The sequence below is a fragment of the Megalops cyprinoides genome, chromosome 14 (assembly GCF_013368585.1).
Source record: "Megalops cyprinoides isolate fMegCyp1 chromosome 14, fMegCyp1.pri, whole genome shotgun sequence".
Classification (NCBI taxonomy): domain Eukaryota; kingdom Metazoa; phylum Chordata; class Actinopteri; order Elopiformes; family Megalopidae; genus Megalops; species Megalops cyprinoides.
In genome coordinates, this window is record NC_050596.1 from 33329562 (window position 1) to 33349130 (window position 19569).

Below are 19569 nucleotides of genomic sequence, written 5' to 3' on the forward strand. Positions count from 1 at the left end.
AATCAAATGAAATTCACACGCATGAGAAGTGGGAAGATTGTGATAGCGAGACACTTCTTACTTTTATGAGTGTTAGAAGCCATATGCAGACACCCGAGGAAGCGCTGGATGCTGGTGAGAGGAGGGGACCTGGCCCACATTCCCACCCCCTTCCTTGGCGGAATGTAGCCAGCTGCTTCCGGCTCTCTGGGCTCTTGGTCATCATCAGCTGATGATATGGCTGGGATCGAACTTGGACCGAAACAAAGAGGATAGCTTGGTCTAAAGACAAGCGCCTGAATGACTAAGCTACCTGGGAGCCCTGTCTCTGTCCTGTTTGATTATGTACTCTGCGATTTTGATATGAGAACAAACCAAACAGTGCAATTAATTGAAGAGTGCTGCAAAACAGTGGTTTTTACAGCAGTGTCACAGCGGTGGAAAACTGCTTGTGAACAACAGCTAGGGCCAAAAAGAAAGTAAGAAAACAAAAAAAACAAAAAAACATGCCATAGTCATGCCAGGGTGAGGGGGAAACGAACATCATGTCTCTCTCAGTAGCGTCCTGAGTAATGGATCATGTGCCTCAGGATCTTGCTGCTGTTTATGGTGTCTTTTCGCCTGCACTTGTTGAGTGCTGCGTGTTTGTTGGTGTTTTGGTGGCGTGCGGGTGCAGGCTGATTATTCCACCGTAGACGGTGGAGTTTCCAGGGAAGGAGGCGATCCCACCGCGGAGCTGCAGAATGGTATGTGTGGGACCCAGAGACAGGTCGTTAATCACCCTGCTGAAGCAGGAGAAGCAGCACTCTGTCAGAGCTGTCTCTCCTCGTGTGACTCCTGCCCCGCTCACCCTGTTCACCGTTCACGAAGCCGGTAAATTTTCATATCCATGAGTGGGAAGCCTCAGCCAGTTTGCATGCCTGCACAGTGAATTCCTGCAGGTTGACACCGGTCCTCCGGCGGTGGCTTGGAGAGGAAAATCGTGAGTAAGAGAGTGTGAAGCGCACCCACGCACACACACATACAGTGGATGCAACTTTTATTCTTTATTCTTACTGTCTTCCACATTTTAGAGTAATAATAAAGACATCAAAACTATGAAATAGCACAAACAGAATTATACAGACCCCAAGAAAGTGTTATAATTTTAGACCCTTCAAATATAATTTTATATTTTAGATCCTTCAAAGTAGACAAATATTTTTTAAAAATATTTTTTTTTTGAAAGACATTCATACATAGGAGTCAACTTCACTATTTATATTTGTCTAAGAAACACATTTCAAGCATTTAGATCAACATGTCTTTGAGTACATGTTTCCCATTATCTTAATCACGTGTCCTAACTTTTGAGTGTTACCACTGAGTAGTAAGATTTATGAAAAAGCCACTGAACTCCTAGTTAGACTAGCAAAGTTAGAAAAACTGTCTATTATGAGGAAAAAGAAAACAGTACTACTAGCCGGTGCCCTCCTTGTTTGTTCATATCTGTTAAATTCTCTCTCAAATAGGAGCATAAAACTATAAAAACATTTGCAAGCAGATGTTTCTACTGCTTATTAGCAAATGTTATACTTAGCAGCATTGCAAAGAGGAAAGTTAATAATTGAACATTTGTATTTTTTTATGCTTTTTACTTGTATATAACCCTGTGTGAGGTTGACAGCGTTATATAGTGTTATATTATTAATATGGTATAACAGTGTTATGCTATGTTAATCTTCAATGACTGCAAGAACCTCTGCATCTGTGCAGGAAACAAGATGCATACAGTTCTCCAATACACTCACACTACAACTCCCAGAGTGCACCGCAGCAAAGTGGGTGCCAGGTGGATAGGTTCTACTCCACTGATGTCACCCAATCAGCAGGTGTCTGACCACTCCCAGGGTGCTCTGTGCCCTGCCCTTACAAAATGGGTTCGTTCCGCCAGTGTGGGCTCTCAGTTGTTGTTGGCTGATGTGACTGATATCGAACCTGGGGCCGAAGGACTCCGCTGTGACTCAACTGACTTGCCAGCGGTCATTTAGCACCCAGCACATAACATTTTTTGAGCAGAAAAAATGTCAAATGTGTCATTTTTTCTTTTCCTCTCCTAAACAGCTAGAAAGCATTAGAATTAGTTTACTGGCATTCTCCTGTCAGTTCCCATGTTAAATGTGCTTGGAGTAAGATCACAGTTTGAACATTGTCCTTACTCCATGAATCCAGATGTAGAGCAATGCAAGACACGTCTGTACAGAAAACCCCCTCATTTCACTGCTTAAAAAGATCACCTTCATTTATATATCAAAAGGTCACATGCACCTTTCTAATGCTAACAAGTCCCTCCCTGCAGACGTATTTGCCCTCCACATCTGTTTTTCATTCATAATACCAAAGCTTTGCGTTTATGACTAAGGTAACCTCTGAAAGCAATAAGATTAAAAAATACAGCTCTGTCTCAGTTATTGATCTAATCCCCCTTTTGTTTTCTGTGGATTCATCCATTGCCATTAACAGAGGTTGGGTGATAAGGCTTTGATAGTGTCACACGTTTCAAAATGTTTTATTGTTTTGCCTGCATCGGGACACATTTTCCTAATATTGTAAAAGAGAGGACACGCAGCTTATGGCTAAAAAAACAACATCCCTTTGAACTGCTGTCATCGCCCAAGGTGACAACCCATCACTGACACTGTGTCTTTGGGCTATGCCGACGTGACAATATTCAAATTCAGCAACTGAATCCAAACTGAATTTTTTAGCTGTTTTTTAGCACATTTTCTGCAAACGGAGTTTCCTCTGTGGTGTAAACGTTTTGTCTGCAGTTTGATCCCCTGTGTTTCTGGCGTTAATATATATGCAGACGGGTTCCAACACTGCGTCTGGGATTATCCTCTGAGGCAAAAGCAGTGAACAGGTGTGCTGCTCTGGCTAGATACATACCTGCACAGGAGCCCTGACACACTGGAAGCTGGCATGGCTGCTGTCCAATGCAAATTTATGAAATATTCAAATGACAACATAGCTTGTTCAGACACGTCAATCAAAACGTGGAAATAACAATAACAACAATACTGCTACTGCCATTATTATATTACTGCATAGTAATGCCCTTATTTGGAAGTCGCCCTGGGAAAGAGCATCTGCTAAATGATGTGATGTAATGTAATGTACTACAACAACAAATAGTTAGAAATAACAGTAATAAACTAAGGTCAAGTGAAGAGGAATGTTCATGTGGATTAATTCTGTGTAACTGATGTATGCTATATGTATGTAGTATATATGCTTACACATAGATTAAAGGAACAGGGAACGTGCTCATGTGCAGTTTTCTCGGGTGTCTGATTTTCTTGCTTGGATTTCTATGTCCTTCCCGTGTCTGTCAACTGTTACCCTCTGTTACTGTAGGATTTTCATGCTTATGACCCAGTGTGGTCTCTGCTCTCAGCCTAACCTCCCTGTACACCGAAGGTCACTGGTTGTTGTAGATAAGATCTTATTCTAAATTAATGAATGTTGATGTAATGTAATCCTGTACCTGGTGGCAGCCTTAACGGGCATGCAGTGGACACAGCAAACGTCTGTGTGAGACAGTGGTTATTTCCAGTCACTACCTGTATCTGATCATTTCCATTTGTCAGCGTGATTCCATGGAGTAAACGCCTGAAAAAGCAGAGGCTTAAACGGCATAGTGTAGTGCTGGTTGAGCGGGTGTGGGAGAGACCTGCTGCTCAGCGTCCGCTGATCCTGCCTGTAGGGTTCTGATGCAGGGCCCCTCTCTGGGGCTGGGGATTAATGCCTCTGTGCTGTGATTAATATCTCCGCTCTGAGGTCTAAGTGGATCTGTCAGGTCTGCATGCTGAGCTCCTAAACTGGCACCATGGAACACATGTGCCTCTAAAGATGGCTTATCATCTGGATACAATTGCATCATTAGTATGTCCCTCCGTCCGCGAGTGTGGGCAGTCTAAGTACTCCGATTAAAATGCCCCCCCTCCCCCGGACTGAGGTTGAGTTATGCAGCCACACAAGTAGAGCGAGCAGGAAATGGGGTACCCTCCACCTGACCGACCCCCCACCCCCCCAACCCCCCCGGGACGACCTTGCGGTGAGTTAATGCTTGCTGTTTTCACTTCTCAAAACTCCCAGGCGCTTTCCGTAAGCACGCTGTCATTCCTTACCGTAATGCCATAATTGGAAGAAAGGGGAGGCAATCAGATCCTGACAATGGCTGCTTAATGACTGAAAAGGTTGCCCATAGCGTATAACTACACGCTGATTCCAGCAGACGATAACATGCTTTGTGTCTGAACTACCTTTGGGAGATCGTGATGCAGCAACGTACCATTACAGTTGAAATAAGCCGACTGTTCTAATGACCACACAGGAATGCAGGACGTCTGCAGCTGGATCTCTGATATAGTTGTTGGGATTTGAAACTGCGTTCACCGCTATCAGACACTTTGAAGTTTCAGTTTTGTTTTCTTCAGTGAACTTGGAAAATAAACGAGAGCACTGTCTTTGATTATGGGGTCTTACTTTGCAGCTAAAATTGTTTTTCTTTAGCAAGCAAGGTTTTTCTTTGTTGTCTGTAAGAAATGGGTACATAATTATGGCTTTGAAGTTAGCTTTTTTGTTTACAGAATGCAATATCACATTTGCAACTTAGTCTAAATTAACCTTAGAGTCCTCCTTTTATTGCATCAAAGACGTTTGATACTATGTCAGCATGTACATTTGAAAACAAAAATACAATTAACACATTTTATCTGTAGCTAACTGTCTGCCATCTGAAATTATTGGTGTGTAGTTTTACAATAAATTCAATAAAAAGACACTCATTGACAAGGCTTGTAAAATCATAAGCAAAATGAACAGTCAAAAACAGAAATGTACAGGTGGCCCTATAAATAAATAATGCATGATGACCATTATTAATAATTACAATGATAATTTTATTTTTGTACCCTTTGATTACCATAAGGATATATTAGATGATCTTGGAAACACCTCAGGGAAAATGTTGGTGATTATCCAATTCGCAGTGGACTAAGACGCAACCTTTTAATCTTAACCACATAAACATGTCCTATGTGTCTGGTGGTTTGAAGTCTCACCTGAGCTTTGAATCAGGTAGTCATTACCTCATCACAAAATACTAAGGTCTGTCCCTGTCATTGGCTGGTGTTTCTAACCACAAAAGGAGACTGTATCATCGGCTCACAGGAGTCATTAAACCACCTTGTTTCTGTCAGTCCTCACTGACAGCCACTCACTCACCTGTCCTGAGGTGAGTATCAGCCTGTCGCTTCACCAGACAGGTCATCCCACCTCGTGCACAGGTAAATTTAACCCTTGGAAGTATTTTGGGGTGATGTGGTCACTCGTTAGGTCAACCTCAAAAGGTAAATGAGAACCAAAGGACGTTTTGTAGTTTGTTTGACAGGATCCTCCAGGAGGGCACGCCTACTTTGCTGTTTGTTCTTCTGTACGTGGCCTTTAATCTGTATCTGCGGAAGGTGTAGGAGTCGAGTGGGATGGGAACCAATTAGAAACGCTGTGTGGCCGAAACTGAACGAAATGTGTGGTCTGGTTCTGCAAGCAGAGCCCACTTGAGGCAGTGCTGATGGATGCGTCTACAGGAGCTCCTGTGACCGGTATGCACGCTCCTCGCGCTGTATTCATTAGACTAACAGAAACTGCAGAAACGGCTTTATTTTGCAGACTGGGTAATGGGCACATGAACATGTGAGGGAGGTTATTTTTCAATCGCACAGCTGGCTCTCCCCTCAGTAACGGTGGCTCTGTGCTGTGCGAGGGTAGTCTTCCTCTGCTGTTCCTGGCTGCAGCAATAAACTCGTCAGACCCCCCAGGTCCTCCTGCTCACCCTGGGAGGGAGAGGAACACCGGGCACTGCCGTGGGCTGCTTGGCCACCTACCTCTCAGATCAGGACATCAAATTCAGGACATGATATCATAGGAAACATGCTATCAGGCCTTCGTTGCTTTAATGGACACTGAATCTAGTGGACGAGACCACCATGCCCCAATCACACAACACCTACAGAGAGGCTGTTGTCATTGGCTGGAATTTCTCCCCACAAAGGTCTGTTCTCTTAGGCACATAGAAGGTGCAGCTAAAAATTATATACAGACATCAGGAACCGTGAGTCGATGTGGAGAGAGTTAATAAAGAGAATGTTTGGGGGCTGCTACTCATGTTGACTGTACCCAGTGCAGCTGATCAGGCCTGCAGAAGCTATGATGGCACCCTGTAGGGCTTTTAGGCCGCCACCGTTCTGGGACAGTAAAGCTTGTTGCCTTGACGATCACCCATGGCATTTTCTCCAAGAATGGATGTGTATGAGGGTACTGCTTTGCCTTTACAGAAAGTGTAACTCATTTTACAGCACCATCTTTTATGCAATTTTCTCAAAGGCCTGGTCCCAAACCTTGGCTCCAACCCCCACAGCAGCCACAGAGTGTTCTGATGGCTGTGACGTCCATCGTGTGCAGAGATCCGAGATCTCAACGCCAGCCGAGCGGGCGGGGCCGGTAACAGACCACATTGACCGCGGTTGGCAGTGCTGATGACACCATCTGACCCAGAATGCCTTTTTACTAATATATTCACTGAGAACTATATCCGGTTGGAGAACGCTTTCAAACACCTCTCACTTCATCTCAGCTGACTCATGAAATGCAGATGTATTACACCTAAAGAATACTTGTGAGAATATACAGAAAAAGTTTTATTCATGCCAATAAATGAGCTGTAAAAATGTTTACGGTAGTTTCAAAAGGCTGCATCATGTCATATCCAATTCATATATAGCTGACTGCTTGCGTTTCTGGGCACTGATTTCACAGCTCATTTGGTGTTTTTGCAACAGTTGTTTTAAATTAACCTTTCAAGTAATTTCAAGGCCTGTTTAAGGTGGCAGAGAGTAGTTCAGCCAAGTTCAGACTTCAGAGACGTGAGTGATTTTAATGGAATAGAGGTAGCAAGACCTGATGTACAAGACATGAGGTACAGGTTTTGCCCTGGGCCCCGCCTTCTAGCAAATAGAAAAGACTGCAATTACAGTCTGCTACAAATCCCTCTCTAAGCCAGTCGGCCACAACAGCAATGTGCTGTGTTATTGCTTAGGATAATGAATTAGCCGATTTCTTGAGGTTTTCAAGCCTGAATCTGGTAAGAGGATAAACAGGCCTCCATTTACCGCTCACAGCTTCCGGCATACGTAAAAGCAACAATTACTAGCGATAAATAGCCTTTTTTTCTGGTTCTTGTCTGTGCCGTGTGTTTGAAATGATAATTGCCTGAGTCAGAAGCAGGTTTATGATGATTTGTAGGAAATTCCCCCTTTGACTCTTCATGCACCTGTTTGTGCTTGCTCATGGAAAGGCGAGCTCAGAAAATGGTATAATTGGGTATTATTGCAGTCAGGCATCAAGCTGAAGACCATAAATAGCTGCAGGTACATTGGAAAGTGATTGGACGTTTGGATCAGTCATTTGGCAAATACTGTTATTAACATACTCCGTGTGGCCACAAGCACAGGAGAAGGAAATAAGTCTTTGTTGTTTCAAATATCCATAGCTTGCTACATGCAAGTGGAAGTTTTAAACATTTTCAAGGAGTCCAGATAAATCCAAAGTGTCATCCAATCCATGTGACCATACACAGAGCAGCACTTCTGTGTGTGTGTGTTGAAGTAGCATCTTTATTTCTGTAAATTTATGAGGGAAAGTATAGTAAGGATATCTCTGAACACAAGCACTGTTAAATGCAGATGATTCTTACAAACAATCCTCTGTGGCGTACACACTGTTACTGTTTCACTTTTTTTCACATTCTTCTCTTGGCTCACTACTTGCGCTGTTGGATATGCATTTAAAATTTCCTGATTGGTAGAGTCTTCAAATGCTGTGTCAAAGCGAAAAAATATATCTCTCTCAGACTTGTCACCACAGGCATTCAGATCCTTGAGCTGTGTCGAAATCTTGTTCCAGACTCCTGCTACAGGACCTTCCATCCTTCATAACCATGGAAAAAAGAGTCAGTTAACCATGGAGTATATCACAGCATATCAGCTCGCTTGCAGTTACCATAGCACTCTTTATGATTTGCAGGCTTAGATGTGTTCTGCGATTTGGGCCATCTACAGATTAATTTTCCTGCGTCCGGGGTGATCAGATAAGGCCGAGCACGCTGTGTTTGAGCGGAGAGGAGCTTGGCGTGTCCCGAGGGGACGGCAGGGGGGTGGTGAGGAAGCTCTGAGGCACTCTCCACTCAGATGTGGTTTTGGGACGGCCAACCAGCGATCAGAGAGAAGTCTGCCCTCGGTCTCAGCCCCGCGGTGAGCAGGAAGCTCACAGTTAGAGACTCATAAAAGCGAGAACATTGCAGAATTTAACCCCCGCATTTATGATGCTCATGGTGTCAGAGAAGGCTGATGGCTGTGATTCAGGGGATGTGGGCTGTTTCGTTTTGCTTTTCCAGCCTTCATAGCCGGGGCTGAAGTCTGCTTTTAGCGCCGGCAGTGAGAGGGGCAGCTTCAGTGACGTGCAGCCACCAGCATGGAGCTGGAGAGAGTCCCTTAATAGAGCGGGAGCCCAGGATGGCGGCGGCGCTGCGCGCACTAATGCAGCCAGCATGCAATATGCATGCGGGGGAGCTGAGAGAGCAACAGGGAGGCTCCCGGGGGCTGCACGCTCGGGCGTGGCGGAGATCAAACGCGCTGACCGCGGCACCGCTGCAGATGTAGACCGATCGCACCACTTAACCTTCCAGGGGCAGGATTTAGCATCCAGAGAGTCTCATCCTCTGCCTTTTAGCTTGCTTCCGAGGCCTCTCAAGTGGGCTTTTGTAAGCCTGTATAATTAATGGGGCCGTGTGCGCATGAATGATGGATGGCAGGAGAGGGTCTGGAGTGTGTCACAGCGGCCGTACGCCGCAGGGATGCCACTGGGCTCGTGATTAATAACCTCACATAATCTCACTGGCAGAAATATTGCATTGCATCCAATCACTCATTTTTAATTTAGTGCTAAAAGCTTTGACTCAGAAACCCTCCTGAAAAACTCTGCCACCAGCATGCTGCACGGCTCTCTCCCTCTCTCTTTCTCTGTCTCTCTCTCTGTCAGGTGCTTCTGTAAGCACTTTGATATCAGATCTCTTTTGGACATTCTTTCAAGCTATCAGTCTCAATTATAGCAGTCATTACTTTTCCTTCTGTGTTATAGTAATGGCTTTATTATATCACATCTTTAATATAATTCAAGAAGTTAACATGATATCGTATATGCTATTAATAAAACCAAGATGTTAATGTTATTCATAAAACCAAGAATTAATACCTGTAGTTTGTCTACGAACATTTTGAACTGCCTCCCTGGAGTGATGCTGAAGCTTGATGTTGATTTTTGCCGGTGTATTGATTTTGGATGGACGTATCTATCACACACCAGGACAGCCATAATGCAGAGAAGATTATCCAGGCTGTGGCTCCCTGTTAGTCAGTTAACTAGTGAATGAGGCTCCTCTTCACCAACTAGGATACCTTAATTGTGGAAATGTATGAATGTGACATAAAGGCAGAAATTTACAGTAATGCTCCACAGGTTGTGTCCGTGTAATTCTCAGCGCTAAGGAGCCCATTGCTTAATTTTGCCTGTATGTTGCAGCTGCAAATCAAAACAATTGAGCTCGCCTCCCATGCTCAATTAGAAGAAGTCGATTGTGTTGGTTTGCAGATTGAAAAGCCGAATTAGAGGGGGGGGGGGGCGTAGTGTTCGCTCTTCACTCTGCCGCTGGTGTGACGGTACCGAGGCCACGCTCAGAGCGTGGCAGCGACAGCGTGGCTTCAGTCAGCCCCAGAAAATAACCCGGTCTAAATCCACGTTCCTCTCGCTCCCTAATGGCAGCGACAGCGTGGCTTCAGTCAGCCCCCGGTCTAAATCCACGTTCCTCTCGCTCCCTAATGGCAGGGACAGGGTGCCTGGTGAGCGCTCGTCCCGTTAGCCTGCAGCGTTTGGATTGGGGCATTCCTGCGTACCAGACCCTGTAAGGAAGCCTCTCCCAGACTCCTGCTCTCTCCCCCCCCGCACCGCCCCGCCCCTTGGAAAGTCCCCCGTTGGAGAGCGAGGGGGGTGGAGACGCGTCTCGTGCAGCTGTGCGACCACATTAGAGGCCTTTCTGGAGAAACGGGCAGATAATGAGGAGCTGGGTGCTGTGAGGCGCGGCCAGCTGCTCCGGCGAGATTAAAGACCCGCGATTACCGCCCTGCTGCGCTCCTCACGGGGCTCCGCTCGCCCTCGGTGCTGTGGGGCATCTCTCTCTCTCCCCCGTCCCCCATTGCCAACACCTCCTCAATCCCCCCTGTGTAAAACGCCCAGCCGTCCCGATGCTGTTCAGGGCCTCCTCACAGGGACACCCTTCCCTGCTCTGTGCAGATGGGGAGCGATTATCTTTTTGCCACCTGGATTTGTTTAACCCCAATTTCCTCAGTCTGGTGGCCATATATTCCTCTTGGCACTGCTTTGCAGCTCTCAGGGACTGAACCCCATCGTTCACAGAGGCACAGGCACCTGGGTCTGCCCTAGCCGAGGGCTTCATGGTGGGTCTAATAAGAACTCAGTTAGCGTTTTCAGTGTCTGAATTCCTGCACAGACTCCACTGCCTTCAGTCTGAGGCAGACCACATTCAGGCTCTGTGTCACACTTTGCTCCTGTGTCTTTAGGTTTTGTTACCAGTACATGCAGGAAGCATTTTTTTACTGTCTGTTTCTTACAAAATTTCAAAAGAATGTGCGGTGATTCGCCCGTCTTCATCTGAAGCCACCAGGCCGGTGTTGGGGGGGGGGACTCCTCCCCTCTGAGGGCTGTGTAATTAGCTGCCTCCTGCACGGTGCAGGGAGTGTGCTCTGTGATGGCTTTCAGCAGTGCGTAATCCAGCTCTCACCACATCATCAGCCGAGACATCGCATAGCATCATCAGAGAGAGCCGCCCGAGATGCCGTCACTTACACCACAAACGGCATTCTGGGTAAAAGAGAGAGGCACACACACACACACACACACACTCACAACCACCAAAGAAATGCAACACCGCAGAATTGACTTTATTATTTTGTCCCCCGAGTCAAATGCAAAATGAAGCTACATCAATTAGGCTAAATGCATTCCATCCGTCAGAGTCATAGGATCCTCCTGGCAGTTCAGTCACGCCTTGCACCTTTGGATGAAGAGTATACTCGTGACACTGTGTGTTTGCTATGCCTTCCAGCTAGTCTGTTTGGCCTTTTGTATTTTTTAATCTTTGTAAAACGATACCCTGATGTCATGGCCCATATAAAAGCTCCTGATTCAGGATGTCCTCATACTGTTTCAAAGATGTGGCAGACGTCACCACTTTGGCAGCTCACCTCAGCGAATGCCACTCCGGAGGAGAATTCACTTTGATTTGCTTCAGTTCTGCTCTTTTTTAAACCTTCCCTGACATGCTTATCCTGCTGACTGAAGCTATCATGGACGGCTGCTCTTTCAGAAGGTCACGTGACCTGCTGGGTCATGTGATAAATTCACTGTCCCATGCGGACTGACTGGGTCTGCCGGATAGGTCTGTCACTCACCTGTGGGCCCAGTGAGGCGTGAAACCTCATCCTACAGATATTTTGACAAATCAAATTAAAGAAGATAGGCTTGGAGGCGAGTCAGGCGCTGTCATGCCATCGATACCTGAGTTCAGTTTGGCACCTGCGGATTTAGGGAGAGGATCAGCCACATTCCTCGCCCACGCTCCCCCGGGTTCACTAACGGGACGCCTCTTCTCGGTGCCCGTACTGTCAGTGTGGAGGCCACTGGGGGTGACGGGAGGGGACCCATCCCCGAAAGCGTGACCCGCCTGCCTGTTGCACCTCAGGAGCTTTCATTCCGCCCTGACAAGGACAAATCCACAGCTCGTCTGCCCTCAGGACCTCACCTCACAAAACCAATCATCATCAGGAGGTGGAGTGCCAAGCACATACAGGATAAAACCCCAGGCGTGGGCCTCTGCTCGATGTAACTGCACTGCTCTCAGTAAATCATTTCAGCAAGAGCTCCTCTTTTCTCTCTGTCACATTTTTTGTTCAATTCTCCAAAGTTTATAGTTTGGACTGGCAGCAGGCTTTGGTCAGGGTCCTTGTCCTTGCTTTCTTGTACCAAAGTTAATAGCTGCCTCACTTGCTGAAATTGCATCAGTTCTAGGGCCTTTGTGTGTGAAATAGCAGCAGTTCACCTTGCAGTTCAGTGATTAGTTTGGAGCCCTAAATCGATTAATAAGTATTATGAAATGCATCAATAATCATGTGAAAATGATGCCAAAGGAAGGTGCTTAGCTGGACAGACTAGATGAAGCTAACACCGTGCATAGTACAGACTTAAATAACCGGAAAATGCTTGTTGCACAAAACTATACACCTTAGAGGGTTTTCTCGCTCTCACACAGCAGAGCCAGCCTTGTTAGCAGCTGCGTGAGAGGAAGCCATGAGGATGTGTTCTGCACCCTCTCAGACAGGCCGTCCTCAGCGCGAGTCTGCAGGCCATTTCAGAAGAGTTAAATCAGAAGCCGTAAAACACTCCACAGGAGCGCAGGTCTTCAAAGACACAGCCTCGCTGCTGCTCGGGAAACGCACTTTGAAAAATAGACTGGCGCTCGGTCTGATAAAGCTGCTTGCGTAACGCACCGGGAGTGAGTGTGCCGTGTTTTACAGCGGGATCAGGTGGGAGGGGAGGGGAGGGGAGGGGAGGGGAGGGCAGGGTGGAGACCTGTCAGGAACGATCCCTGCGCTCCGATCTGCAGGTCTGAGCAGAGGCTTTTGTTTAAGGCGGCAGCGTGTGCCGGGAGCGTTCTCTTTTTAACAAAGGCCTCTTACTATCGCCAGCCCGCCGTTGAACCCGTGTTTAAGACTCTCTTTCTCACCGCGCTCGCTCGCAGTGTGTCCGCTCACCCAATCACACACCGTTCTCAGGTCTGTTGGCCACACAGGTGCCAATCACACACCGTTCTCAGGTCTGTTGGCCACACAGATGCTCCTTATTCATCCTTTAGAGTGGATTCTGAAACAGCTGCTTCTCCCTTTTGCCTGCCAGATATTTCCTCCAGATCCCCTCCTTTCTGTTGTACAGACACCTGCGTTATGCAGGTACATACAGACAGACATGCAGAGGGCAACACCTGAATAAGCTGTAAGGGAAACAGTTTTACAACGTGAGTCTTACAATGGAAATGTAGTATATAAAAATGGACTGCGCTGGAGATTAGAGGCACAGAAAAATAAGCAAATAGCTGAGAGCTACAGCGGCTGCCACCCTGCTACTACAACAGAACATGAACAAAATTCACTGATGGCTCACAATATGCTGATATACACACAGTGTACTCACAGCGTACACACAGCGTACTCACAGCGTACTCACAGCGTACTCACAGTGTACTCACAGTGTACTCACAGTGCACTCACAGTGCACTCAGCGCACTCACAGTGTACTCAGTGTACTCACAGCGCACTCACAGCGTACTCACAGCACACTCACAGCGCACTCAGTGCACTCACAGCGCACTCACAGCGCACTCACAGCGCACTCACAGCGCACTCACAGCGCACTCACAGCGCACTCACAGCGCACTCACAGCGCACTCAGTGTACACACAGTGTACACACAGTGTACACACAGTGTACACACAGTGTACACACAGTGTACACACAGCGTACTCACAGCGTACTCACAGCGTACTCACAGCGTACTCACAGCGCACTCACAGCGCACTCACAGCGCACTCACAGCGCACTCACAGCGCACTCACAGCGCACTCACTATGCCAGTCTGGCCATGCTGTTTATTTAGTGGCTTAGTGTAAAAGTAAATTCTGCTACAACTGACAATTTGTAGTTCTTCAGCTACAATCATGAACCAGTGTGGAGCTTTCTAACATTTGATATGGTGAGCTTGTTTATGTGAATCAGGACCCTAGTTTCAGTTTTCAGTTTGGGACTCCTTGCAGTAAAGGTAATGTCGGACCTTCGGCGGTTAATTAAAATGGACACTTTGTTCCACAGTCTTGTTGATAACTGTCAGCTGGCCTGACATCATTTCTGAATGGCTTAGCCTCACTGATGCCAAGCGGCCTCGGGAACAAGCTGAAAGTGAAATGAAACACAATGGCATTCAGTCCAGTTCTGAGGGAATGTGATCTTTTTGAATAAATATGTCGGGCTCGTTTAATTCAGCCCTTTACTGCGCGTATAATTAGCTATGTTGCCTTGCTTCTGTGCTCATTTGGGTGTCTGGATGCTGTCCAGAGGTGATCGTTTCGGTTATGACATTGTTCCGGAATGCGCACGTGATATCTGCATTGTTAGATCTATGCACGTTGTGTTGCAGGCGATTTTTGAACCCAGGGTTTTGCATAGCAGCAGATAGCAGCACCAGGCCTGTGAGCCGTGCCTTATCTCCCGGTGTCTGGATGCCTGCTACGCTGCTTTGGCATTGATAATGGCTTCAGTTTTCCGTATCACTGCCCCAGTCTGCCACAGTGTTCCAGCTCAGAATTTCTAGATCCCGGTTTGTTGAACAGCAGCCCTTCTGGGGCTCGTCGACACACCCAGAAAGGCTCAGTCTCTTTGCCATCCTGCCCTTCCCTTTAAGATCTGTCAATAAACCAGATTTCCTATTTAAAGCACAGTGATTTAATAGAAGGCAGCCATGAACCACATCTCTCGGCCAGGGTAGGTCTGGGTCAATGACTAAAAAAAAAAAAAAAAAATTAAACACACACACACTGGAGAGCCCAAGATTAAAGGGTAATGTTTCTTTTACGTTTTATGTTATTAATGCTGAAATTGCTAATTATACTCTTTAGAAGTTTTGAGGGGTCGGTTGATGATGCAGCAATTTAACTCATTTAGGGCAGATAGCCGTGATCAAAGCGGCCGCTGTCGGGGTCAGAGAGAGGAGAAGCGTTGCGGCTTAGGAGCTCGTTTCAGCCGCACAGGCACGGACATTGCGTTGCCATCATGGCCGAGTGTAAACAGGTTTAAAGGCTATATTTAAAGCTGCTGGGACTTTGGATATGTTGGGGGGGGCAGTCCTCTGCTCCCAGCTGCCAGCATCCTAACCCCTGCAGAATGCAAGACAGATGCCCAGGGGATGCATCTAAACTGGGGATAGAGGCTAATCTGAGTTACATTTATCACAACGTCATGGCAGCAAAAATTTAAATTCCATAAGCACGATAATTCCTCTTTTCGTTAATGCTTGGTATTTACTTAAAGATGTAGTGTCAGTGTACACATTCTCATGCAGCAGTAGGGTTTATTTTTATTTGATAATGTATCACTTTTATTCATCGTTGTACAAAATTCATTGTAGATTAATTGTAGAAAGAAACACTGTAGATTGAAAATCAAAAGTCTGAGCCTTGAGTATCAGATATTCTGTATCACTGGGGACAGTATATTTATTTCCTCACTAATGACATCAGTGACATCACAGTGCTACAGAGTACGTAACGGACCCAAACGGACGTAATGAGGTGGGGGCTGGGCTTATAACCGGAAGGTTTCAAGTTCAAATCCCAGAAGGGATACTTGTGCCTTGAGTCAGGCTCCTACACCAGTGTGCTTCAATGAGATATTCAGCTGTGTTACTGAGTGATATGCTGGTTTTGCTGGTCTGGATACAGAGAAAATGCTAAGCACATATACAGAGGTATAGTTCAAATTAAATATTATAGTATAGTACATATAGCGCCATATCAAAGCGCTGTGGTGTAGGGTAAAGCTTCCTGAGGTGAGGTGTGAATTGAAGGAAATTTATGATATGGATTCCAGTCTCCAGTCTTAGACGTGAGGACTGGTCGCAGAAGTGCAGGGAGCTGGATCTTTGCAGAGAGGTAACAGGCTGAAATCCACATCTGGCCTGATAAGGTGAGCAGAGTCGACAGACAGGTCAGCTGAAAACGGTGTCGGCTGTTCAGTGGAAAAGCGTCTCTCCCTCGCTGTATTTAATTTCAGCGCAAGGTCATATCTGTATGTTTATTGTAGTGTTTTCGGAATGTTTTTTTATTTCAGCCTTGACACCACCATAAGGAGGCTGAACACTAATATTTATAGGCTACAGGACAGGTTCAGCCGGGAACTGGAAGCCAGTGTGTATGAATGAAGCTGTAAATATTAATACTCATAAAATAAGGGGACTGGGCCACATAAAGCCCATTAATCATTACTGGCCCAGGGGGAGTCTCAGACTGGACTCCCACAGTCACCCACCCTATCTACTGTCTGCATGGGATTCCTCACATTTTTCAAAATTATTGCGTCTCCTTTCCTTATCTGTTTAATGCCTTTACCTTCAACTACTTCCTTCTTGTTAGAGATTAACCTTCAAAGTCCATATTCCTCAAATATTCTCACTTGTAAATCACTTTTGATAAAAGTGTCTGCCAAGTGAATAAATGTAAATGTAAGTATTTACTGCTTGGATCTTGGTGCGCAATATTACAGCAGAATGATATTAACCTTTAGATGGAAACTTGGGCTCTTCTCTGATAAATGATGAGGTGTGTGAGGTGAGATTGATGTTAACATTGATAGGGTGTAGTGTAAGTCACCATACTGTGAAATTTAAAATGAGCTTGTTCGTTGAAATATTTTCATAGTGCAACGAAAAGAAAATGTTCAGTTGGTCGTACCAAACACATCAAGTCAAGGTCCAACAAAACACTTTTTCATTAAAATATTTGACAGTGTATTCTTCAAAGCATGTTTGTGCTTGATCTGTACCTGAGAACAGCATGTCTTGTTTGAAGAGTGGAGCAAGCAATCAGAGTTTGACTGGGGATCAAAATCAAACAAAACAATATCACACATGTAGAGGCCAAGCTGAAGGTGGTCTCAGTCGTACAGGGGAACTTGGGGTGACTGACTTTAGGTAAACACCCTTTCTGAACAGAGAGAGGGCCCAGCTCCCTCACATGCAGGAAATGAACCAGACATTTTGAGCCGAGATTCAGGCTAGCTATGTGTCACATGCTTTTAATAGTGGAGAGGGTGCTAATTAACCAGCTGCTGTTTTGCAGTTCCTGTAAACTGAATCAAACTGTGCACTCAATGTCAAGTTGTCATCTGTACAGACAGGATTGAACATTTTCATAGATTAATATAAAAAATAATGCATGAAAAAAATGACGTCCCATTACTGGACCATGCTCTGTGTCCTATCTACATTTTGTTTTGTGCACAATTAGTTTAACGTCCATTCGCTCAAAGATGATCACAGACCTGCTTCCTCTGAAAGCTTCCAGCAGGCTCCTCTGTGGCCAGGTACAGCAGACCCTGTGCAGCATTGCAGAGCTTCAATGAGACCTCTGTGATGCTGGGCACCTTAGACTCTGTGCAGTGTTTCAGAGCGTCTGTTAGACTGGGTACATTAGACTCTGTGCAGTGTTTCAGAGCTTCTGCTGGGTGTGTCAGACTGCATCGTTTTAGGCCTTCTGTCAGTCCTCTGTGAGGCTGGGTACGTGATGTTCTGAGGGAGGGGCAACAAGTGCCTTCAGCTCTGCTGTCAAGGTGCGCGTGAAATATTCAGGAAGTCGCCACGCGGAGGCTGCACTTAAATAGAGGATAGATTTGATCTAATGACAGAGGCTGAGCCTGGGGCCTGGCGTGGGCGAGGGGATGGGGGGGGGGGGGGTGTCAGAGACGGAGAGCGAAGGGAGACCCCAGGAGGGCTGGGACACGAGCTCCATTTTTAGCACAGCTGGTTAGGAAATATTTAACCCCGCTGATCAATATTTCAGCAAATTGCTCCCGGTGTCAGTCCCATCAGTGAGCCTGTGTGTGGGCGTGCCACCGAGCCGAATCCGGGCTAAAGTGGAGCAGGCTCTCCGCAGGCGAGGCCTGACGAGGCCCGCCGCCCCCGCCGCCCCCGCCGCCCCTGCGGGCCCTGCCGCGCCCCGCCATCGGGAAAATGGGTCCGAATCCAGCGCCGGTGTCAGATTGGGTCGCCCCGACACGCTGTGGATGGTGTTAAAAGCTCCTGATGGCCTGACCTTAATGTTTCATAGCAGAGGCCCCCCTATGCAGACTGTACTCATTTCCCTCCAGTTCCCTCCTAGTTTGCACGCTTCTTAAAAAAGTCATGAGGATCCGATTGTAATGTTAGCAGAGATCAAGTATTCGTGGAGAGATGTGTGATATATATAATGTATATATAATGAAGTACGCTGAGCTGTGAGGCTTCAGTGGCAGATGAGTGTACGGCACAGATGCTTGCAATCAGTGACACACTGGATTTCGTATATGAACGCTGATATCTTGATAACTTAGGTATCTGTTGTCATGTCAGATGTGTTTAATCTATCAATCAGAGGGCCATGTCTATGGTTATGATTTTTGGGCATTTATTTAATGAATGCCATGGGAAGAGTAATCGCAGTTAGCAATAAGTGGCATGAAAGTGCCCACCTGTTCAGCCTTCGAATGCAGCTTGATGTGAACACACCAGCTGAATAAGGGAAACCAAGCAAAACAAACGAGATCCAAATGAACCAAAACCGCTTTGAAAAAAAATTAGGAAAAATGGAAACCTTACCCCATGCTCAGCTACTGAAAATCCATATTACATATACTACATTACATTTAGTTATTTAGCTGACACCCGTATCCCTAGGGATTCACAAAGAGCCAGAACAAAGGGGCATGAACCACAGCTTTGTACAGAATACTGCTGGCCATGTACATGCACCAACCCCTTGCATGGCCCTATGTAACTACTGCATACATACATACATGTGCTCTACACATAAATGCAAGTCCACTGTTCCACACAGCCGCCAGAGCTGAGCATTTAAACAGGATGTTGTCCTTTTAAAGCCCATGAAGAGAAGTAGAAATCTAATGGCTGTGAGCCTTCCCTGTTTTGGGACCCTCATGTCAGATGCTCCCAGAGGGTGAGACTGAGATGTTCTTACTGTTTCTTTTATTTAAGTGGGAAAGGTCACCTCTGGTCTGACTCAGACTGTTGCATCTTCTCTCACTGGGGTTTGTTTGAGACTCCTACACATCCAAATCTGCCCTTAATCACTTCATAGTAATGCTCATGATAGCATGGCCAGAGCACCCAATAAAGCTGTACATCACTGCTCTCTTAAATGGTATGTACCTGTGTTAGAGTGGGATCCCAGAGGCCCATATGAGTGTCAGGTTGGCTCATCTTGAATGGTTATAATAAGAAATCATCATGAATGAGATTTGTAACCTTTTTTAATGAAGTAGTTGCACTTTAATAGTTAGCGTAGGCATACAAAATGATATGATCAATAAATAATTTTATTTTAAACATCCCTGAAAGGCAATTTCATTTCAAAGGAAGTTAATGTGGTTTCACTGTACATGATCTAATTATTATAAAGCCCTGTGGTTCTCCTACGGTAGATAACACATACAACTCTGGAAAATGTTTAAATAATCATATTAGATGATGTTGGATTCTGATGATATATCATGTCTTGGTTTTTAATAAAAAAGAAAAGGATAGAGTCCAGACCTGCAGGAA